We start from the raw sequence: 8,864 nt of genomic DNA on the forward strand, positions 1-8,864 counted from the left end.
AAGAAAAAAAAAAAAAAAAAAAAAACTCTCAAAAAAAAAAAGATTGATCCAGAAGAGCTCTCTGTAAATTCCCATCTTATGAAAGACCTGGGCTTAGACAGTTTGGACCAAGTGGAGATTATCATGGCCATGGAAGATGAATTTGGATTTGAAATTGCTGATACAGATGCAGAAAAGTTCATGTGTCCTCAAGAACTTGTAGATGACATTGCAGCTAAGAAGGATGTTTACGAATAAAACCCCAGAGCCCTGTTCTTCACCGAGAGAAGGCTGACGCTGCTGACGAGCATCTGGGAGGGAGAACACATTTTGGCATGATTGCCGACTGACAGAGTAATTCTGCTGGACTTGTATTTAAATCGTCTAAGTGTTTTACCATTTGAGAATAAATCTATAAAACCTAAAAAAAAAAAAAAAAAAAGGAAAAGAAAATTTGATGTGGGGCCAGTAGGTGGCATGGTGGTGAAGGGCGCTGGGCTGACTCCCACGTGGCCCACTGCGGTTCATGTCCCAGACCTCGCAGCTTGCTTTCTCGCTTTCCCTCTCTCACTCTGTCCCTCTCTGGTCCAATTAAACTAAATTAAATATTTTTAAAAAGAAAAAAATGTAGTGTCAACATAAAAAGAAGTAAATGGGTATACTTCTTAAAAATGTATTATTTATTGGGGTTGGCAGATGACATGGTGGGTAAGAGCACTGGACTCCCTCCTGAATGTAGTGGCTTGCTTTTTTACTCCCCCCCCCCTTCTCTCTCTTGCTCTCACTCTTCCCCTCTCTGGTCAAATTAAAATAAATAAATAAATAAATAAAGTTAAATAAAACAATTATTTTTAACACTTATTAATTTGCATATGTAATATACTGCATAGTATATTAATATATATAATTTATATATAATGGTATATTACATATAAAATACTATATAGTATATTATATATAAATATGTGTGTATATATATTTATATAAAATAAATATAGGCTAAAGGGATGGCCACACTGCAATCTCTTCTCTTTATTCTCTTCCTGGGATTTTGGGCACACATGCACATCTACCCAGTGTGAGTTTCAAGTTGCCGGGTCTGAAACTTGAGCCCCAGTTGGCTATGTGCAAGTCCAGCGCCTTAACCACTACACCACCTTCTGGCCCCAGGGGTACACTCTGTTTAGAAATTGTTTCAGATAATATGCATGCAAAACAGTGGCCCTTTGCCCAATTTTTTTTGTTAGAGTCCTGTAGTAAATAATAGAAATAAAGCCTGTGAGCTGAAAAGTAAAGGCAACTTGGGGCTGGCAGGTGGCATGGTGGCTAAGGGTGCTGGACTCCCACATGGTCGCCCATAGTTCAAGTCCTGGTCCTGGTGGCTTGCTTTCTCACTTTCCCTCTCTCCCTCTCTCTCTCTCATACTCTGTCCCTCTCTGGTCAAGTTAAAATAAATAACTAAATATATAAAGTTAAATAATTTTTAAATTAAAAAAAAAAAGTAAAGAAAACCTGAACATAAGCTCCAGCGCTGAGGGAAACATTCCGATCTCATTAATAGTAAGAACTGTGCAGAACATTTGAGATACATCATCTTGGTTAATTCTGACAATCAACTTGTGATGCAGGTCCATTATACAGGTGAGGAAACTGAGGCTCAGAGGTTGTGACTGGCCAAGGCTTACACAAAACCCCTAACAGACTGACTGGGACTTGAACACATGTCTGCGTAATCCCCATATATGTGTTTTAACCACATGGCTTTGCTATTTGGCAGAGAAAAGAGAGGCCTCTCCCATCTTCCATTTGTGGGTACAATAGTAGTTGCACTGGCAGCAGCTAATGGCTAGCCATGCCAGCCACAGGGACTCCCAGGAGACCCAAGGCACCATGGTACCTGCTGCCAGTGACCTGTAACACAGAAAGACAGAGTGACCTCTGGTGGCCTAAGAAAAGCCACACTCCCATACTGTTGAATCGAGGAGGTCCTGTTTCAGGGGGTACAACAGTGCGTGAAAGGAAGGGAACACCCCAGACAGTTGCTACCAGATCATGGCTCCGCTTCGCTCCATGCGCCTGTACACTCGACCTCTTCCTCCCACACTCATCTGTCGTCTACCAACTTTCCACCCGCTGCTCTTCAGAGGTGAAATAGCACCAGCAGACGCGTTCATGGGCTTTTTTTTTTTTTTTTTAATTTCCCTCAGGAAACAGTTACCACTCTTGAAAATACCACAGTAGCAGGTCGATTGTGGAGTGGACAGAATAAACTCCAACTCCATCTCTTATTTCAAAAAATCCATTTAATATACTGTCCTTGAATAGGGGCCATACCAGATATTAAAATGATCGGAACAGACACGCTTGATCATAGCCGAAAGGCCAAGAGGCGATGGACCCAAACTTCTAAAATCCTGGCCCCACTCTTTCATTTCTGTGTGATCTTTGACTTAATTACATAAATTCTCCGCACCTTAATTTCTTTTTAGAAGTCCTACCATGTACATTTGCATACCTGTGATCCATTCTTCTTAATAACTGCATTTACTGTACCATGATTCATTTCATCACTGCTTGAATGATAAACATTCTCTTTAATCTCAGTGTTTAGCTACTTCAAATGATGCTGCAATAAGCATTTTATAGCTATGGTCCAGGGTTTTCCTTTCATAGGATGCCTACCCTGAGTGGGATTTGTAGATGAAAAGAGATATTTTTATTTTTAAGTGAAGTTGCCGAAATATTTTTTTCAAAAAGATTGGACGATTTACAGCAACAGTTAATAACTCTCTTTTTCAACAATCTCACCAGCAATCAATATTATCTGAGTTGTTTTATTTATTTACTTTTTAATTTGCTATAAGGTATGTGTGCTCCCCAGAGAGAGACAGAAAGAGGGAGGGGAAGCGAGGAAGCACCCCACGCCCACCCCCAAGAAGGATACCCATGCCATCTCTTCCATTCTACAAAGATTTCGGGCACACACTCACACGTGCCTAGAGTGTTTTCTTAGACTGCTGAGCCTGGGAATAGAACTGCGCAGTCAGATAGATGGGGTCCACACCAGCAGCTGGGCCTGTTATGTGATTTTTTTTTTTTTTTTGAGATTTTTCCTACAGGGTGCATGTGCTTGCCAGAGAGACAGAAAGCAACAAATCACCCCCGACCCCCAAGGGGAATGGCCATGCCACAATTCCTTTTCCTTCATGCTCTTCTTGGGATTTGGGGCACACATGCACATGCATCTGGTGTAAAATTTAAGCCACCAGGTCTGAGACTCCAACTGGGGTCGACTGCATGGGAGTCCAACAACATAACCATTATGCCAGCTGCTGGTCCCGTGAATTTGTAAACTTTCCAAGTCTGTTAAGCAAAAGTGCTATTTCCTCATTAATTTCACCTTGCATTTCTCAAATGAGTCTGAGTCCTCCCTCCTACATGTTTCTTGCCCATTCACATTTGCTCTGCTGTGGCTCACTTCATGTCATTTGTGGATTTTTTTTTTTTGTCACTAGACTCGTTAGTTTGTAGGAATTCCGTCTGTGATAAACACTCTTTTCTGTTTGTCACATCATTTCCTCAGATTTATAGCTTCTTCATGAACTTATTTAAAAGGTTTAATTTGGGAACAGCAGGTGGTGTGGTGGTTAAGGCACTGAACTCCCACATGGCCAACTTTGGTTTGAATCCTGGACCTAGCAGCTTGGGAATCACACCAGGCATGTGTGCCTAAAATCCCAAGAGGAGAATGGAGAACGGAGAAGGGATACTGGTGTGGCCATTCCCTCTAGGGGGAGTGATTTCTCACTTGCTCTGTCTCTCTCTCAGTCTCCAGCAAGTGTACACACCCTATAGCAAGTTTAAAAAATAATAAACATAGACAACTCCTTTAGAAACTTTGGTCAAAGAATCCTAAAAGGTTTTAGAAGATGGTATCCTTCTTTCCTTTTCCAAGCCCAACGTTAGCCCAATCACACCTGTGGGTCAGACAACTGTTGGCACCAATTAACAGGCAGAACTTCCAACATTGCTGGGCTTTCCCAAGGTGAACAGCTTAAAAACATCTCCAAATGGGGGACCAGCAGTTAGCATAATGGCTGTGTTGCTGGACTCCCACATAATTGACCGTGGTTCGAGTCCCAGACCCGGTGACTTGAACTCACACCGGGCACGTGTGTGTGCCCAAGATCCCGAAGAGGAGAATGGAGGAAAAGGGATTGTGGCATGGCCATCCCCCCAGGGGGTGATTTCTCGCTTTCTGTCTCTCTGTCTCTGTCTTTCTGGAGAGCCCACATGCCCTTAAGAAAAAACCTCTCCGAAAAAAAAAAAAAAAATCTCCTAAATGGGACCAGCAGATGGTGGAACGGTTATGTAGCTGGACTCTCACACGGTCCATGGCAGTTAGAGTCCCAGATCCGGCGACTTACAACTTTCACCAGGTGTGTGTGTGTGTGTGTGTGTGTGTGTGTGTGTGTACGTGCCCAAAAGGTATTGTAGCATGGCCTTTTCCCCTGGGGGGTGATTTCTTGCTTTCTGTCTCTCTGGCAAGGGCACACACCCTATAACAAAAAACTCTCTTAAAAAAATTGTTTTTTAGAGAAGTTTTTGTTATAGGGCACGTTCGCTCGCCAGAAAGACAGAGACAGAGAGACAGAAAGCGAGAAATCACCCCCCAGGGGGGATGGCCACGGCGCCTTCTCCTCCATTCTCTTCTCGGGATCTTGGGCACGCACACACATGTGCCTGGAGTGAGTTTAAGCCACCGGGTCCGGGACTCGAACTGCGGTCGACTACATGGGAGTTCAGCAACATAGCCATTGGGCTTACTGCTGGTCCCTCTTAAATTTTTTTTCTTTTAAAAAGGAATCTGATTGTACCCTTTCATCACAACCTGTCCTTTTCCTTCATGGAATCTGTCACAGTCTCTCTCTCTTTTTTTCCCCATTGTTCAACTCACTTCAGTACCAGCAGCCCACAGGTAGAGGCTAGGCAATGGTTCAAGCCCAGTTGGCTCTGGCATACGGTACTATGAGAAACCCAGGGAAGGGACCAGCAGTTAGCGTAATGGCTATGTTGCTGGACTCCCACGTAGTCGACTGCAGTTCGCGTCCCGGACCTGGCGGCTTAAACTCACGCTGTGCCCAAGATCCCGAGAGGAGAATGGAGGAGAAGGGATTGAGGCATGGCCATCCCCCCTAGGGGGTGATTTCTCACTTTCTGTTTCTCTGTCTCTCTCTCTCTGTTGGGAGGTGCGCGGCCCCATAGCAAAAACCCCCCCAAAAAAAAAAAAAAAAAGAAACCCAGGGAACACAGCTTCTAATTCTATTATTTTTTTTGTTTTAAATTTTATTTATTATCATTATTATTATTTTTTATTTGATCAGAGAGAGAGAAAGGAAAAGCAAGAAACCAAGCCACCAGTCCAGGACTGGAACTACCGTTGGCCGTGTGGGAGTCCAACACCTTAACTACCATGCCACTTGTTATCCCCCTAATTCTATATTTATTGTTGTGATTATTTGATTAATTCTATAATCTCTAATAGATTGAAGACCTTAAGATGGTAAGAAGTAGGCCTCTTTTCTTTCTTTTTATTTTTAAAATTATTTTCTTTTATTTATCATTATTAATAATATTTAATTTGCTGTAGGGCACGTGAGAGAGAAAGTGAGAAAGCAAGCCGCCAGGTCCAGAACTTGAACCGCAGTTGGCCATGTGGGAGATGAGCGCCTCAACCACCATGCCACCTACTGGCCCTGATAGGCTTTTCGTATCTCAGTTTCCTCGACCACAAAACCATGATAGTATAATGCCAGCACACAAAAAATAACCAATCACGTGTGTGCATGTGTGTGACTCATCAAGTGCCTGCATTTGTAAAGCAAAACACACTGGTGACCCCATATGGAGATACCACGCTGAGTGGCCCTCTCAGAGCGGTCCATCTGCCTCCCTCAAGGACATCTCTCTGATTGGACACTGTCACCTGCAACGTATAACAGGATGTATCTTGTTTGGTTTCTCAATCATTTGAACCCACCCTTATTCAACAATGTGGGCTATCAGCTTTTGGAGACGATCTTGAAGTAACTGCCCTTTATTCATGTGACCAATATTTGGTCTGTGCCTACCCCTACTATATTCAAACACGATGCTGGAGATAGGGAAACACGGATAAATGAACCCTGGTTATTATTCTCAAGGAATTTATAGTTTTGAAACACAGTCAGATCTATAAGCAAATTTTAACTTCCCTCTTTTAAAACACTAATTTTTTTTTTAAGAGGTTTTTGCTATAGGGCGTGTGTGCTCGCCAGAAAGACAGAGAGACAGAAAGCGAGAAATCATCCCCCCCACCAGGGGAGTTCGCCACGCCAATCCCTTCTCTTCCATTCTCCTCTCGGGATCTTGGGCACGCACACACATGTGCCTGAAGTGAGTTTAAGCCACCAAGTCCGGGACTCGAACCGCGGTCAACAACATGGAAGTCCAGCGACATAGCCATTACGCCAGCTGCCGGCCCCTTAAAACACTAATATTTCAAGGCATGCTCAAAGTTTTAAAGGATCACAGAGAATGACTATCAACACAGCAAAACTGTAGAAAAAATGCTATTTAGAATGACTACCCAAGGGACATACTTTTCAAGCCTCTAAGCTCTAACTTTTATATCTGTTTATACCACAAGAAAGCAATTTACCTGGACGACATTAGACAAGTCGCTTAAAAAACTATCATCATGAAGCTGGCAAATGGCGTGGTGCTGGACTCCCACATGGCTGACCGCAGTTCAAGTCTTGGACCTGGTAGCTTGCTTTCTCACTTTCTCTCTCTCTCTGGTCAAATGAAAATAAATAAATAAAATAAAATTCAATAAAATAATTCTTTAAAAATAAATCATCACTAGGTTGCTTTACGTCCTTGGCTTTTATAACAAAAAATATTCTTATGAATTTTGCTTCTGCATTTGTTGTTCATATCTTAATTGCTTTATTACATCATTCACTATTTTTTTAACTCCACAGTAATTGTCTCATTTTTATTTATTTATATTTTTAGATTTTTTTCCACAAAGGCACATGTATTTACTGGAGAGAGAGACAAAACGAGAAATCACCCCCCCCCAGGGGGGATGACCACACTGCAAACTCTTCTCCTCCATTCTCTTGGGATTTGAGGTATACACACATACACACACATGGCCAGTGCATTTTTCAACCTGCTGAGTCTGGGACTTGAATCGCACAACAGGCCATGGAGGATCTAGCTGCCTTAACCGCGGGCTCTACCTGCTGACTCATGATCTCCTTTTTCTCTAGCCTTAATGTTCTATTTCTAGTTCTCTCGCCTATTGTAAACTTCCTTTGCTCTATGGAACAGAGATGGGGATAGTGTAAACTTAGTATCTGGTATGCTCAGTCACTTTAGAATGATTTCTGCTGTTTTACAAAGACAAATGCACACATAGGGCCAGATGGTGGCACAGTGGTAAAACACAACATGCTACAAAGCAATCCCACTAGGGAGGCTCCCAGTTCACATCTGGAGACCACCCTGAGAGCGACACATGCCCACCACCCAGGGCTGGGTCAACCTTAGGTGTCCATCAGGAGTCAAGACCCTGTTGGAGGTGTTGTGCCTTTCTCATGGAAAAAATAAACCTTAAAAATGCAAAAACACATGACCTATACTAGGATCTTTAAAAAATTTGGAGAAACTGAACAGGACCCACAGAAAAGTAACAGAGTGAGACTGAGGTACCACCTTCGTATACTCTGACTCAAATATTGGGGCACATGGATCTGGCATGTGGGCTATTAGAAAAGTGTCTGAAATCTGGCTTCCTCTGGAAAATCCCAGAGATATGTTGAAGGCAGATCCCGGAAGGTATGGTTATTATTTAATGTATATGAAGAGTTATTAAAAGACTTCACCCCTTTTTTTTTGTTTTTTGGAATCACAGATCCCACAGATGATCTGTTGGAAGCACTGGAAGTGCTTCTAACAAAATAAAAGCACATGCAGTTTCTAAAAGCAGAACCTCCTGTTTTATCCTCATTTTTTAGGATATGGGAAGCACTTTACAGTATGCACTGCCATGAAAATTTCAGAAAGACCTGAGGAAAAAGCCAAGCTGCCAAGTCGGATGCGGAGGCTGGCAAATGAGCTGTCAGCTAAGTTCTTAACACCCGGACACCATTCTTACATGGTTTGGGTGGGCTGTCTCCAGTCTGTTTTTAACTTTTCTCAGTAATGGACTCCTCTGAGAAGCAGATAAAAGTATGGGTCATCTATCCCCTAAACACATGCACAAACACACACAATATTGCACGTAACTTCATAGGGTTCACGGACTTCCTAAAGCCCATCCGCAGATGCCCGTTACGTGTAGGAGCAGACTACCCTGGACGCAGCGGAATTCCCTCCATGACCTTTTAGAATGACCGTCTCTTTTATCATAGGGACAAGAGCGGCCTAGAAGGAAGTCACCGGACCCACAGTCCCCCGACCCCACCGCCTCGCGCCAGGACCCTCCGTGCTCCCCTCCCCCACGCCCGTGCCGCGCAGGTGCGAAAACCTCAGGGCCCACCCCGCACGATGGCTCCGGAGGAGGTGGGGGGGATGGGACCCTGGGAGCGGCGGCGTTGGGGGTGAGGGCCTTCCCCGCGTTGCTTGGTGACCACGCTCTCCGCCCAGACCGTTCCATTTCCTAGGCAGGGGCGCCGTGGGCCAGCCGGGGCTGACGGACCTCTCGGAGCGGCCCTCTTCCGGCTCCCGCCCCCGCCGGGCGGTGGCGCGCTCCCGTGACGTCACAGGAGGCGGGGCCAGCGCCGCTGCCGGGTGCTGGAGGACCCATTGGAGCCTGCTTGACTGGCGACGCCCGC

The 8,864-nt window shown here is 44.2% G+C and overlaps 1 non-coding gene and 1 pseudogene across 1 annotated transcript; one reads left to right on the forward strand and one right to left on the reverse strand.

The window, feature by feature from the left end:
- The window catches only part of LOC102492762 (acyl carrier protein, mitochondrial pseudogene), a 1,448-nt pseudogene extending 1,211 nt beyond the window's left edge, over positions 1-237 (forward strand).
- Positions 238-2,187: 1,950 nt separating this feature from the next.
- On the reverse strand, positions 2,188-2,373 carry LOC114009693 (U2 spliceosomal RNA). Its single transcript, XR_003551073.1, has one exon. It is a non-coding gene; the product is annotated as a U2 spliceosomal RNA (small nuclear RNA).
- Between the last annotated feature and the right edge of the window lie 6,491 nt (positions 2,374-8,864).

The sequence above is a fragment of the Tupaia chinensis genome, unplaced genomic scaffold (assembly GCF_000334495.1).
Source record: "Tupaia chinensis unplaced genomic scaffold, TupChi_1.0 Scaffold000604_1, whole genome shotgun sequence".
NCBI classification, from domain to species: domain Eukaryota; kingdom Metazoa; phylum Chordata; class Mammalia; order Scandentia; family Tupaiidae; genus Tupaia; species Tupaia belangeri.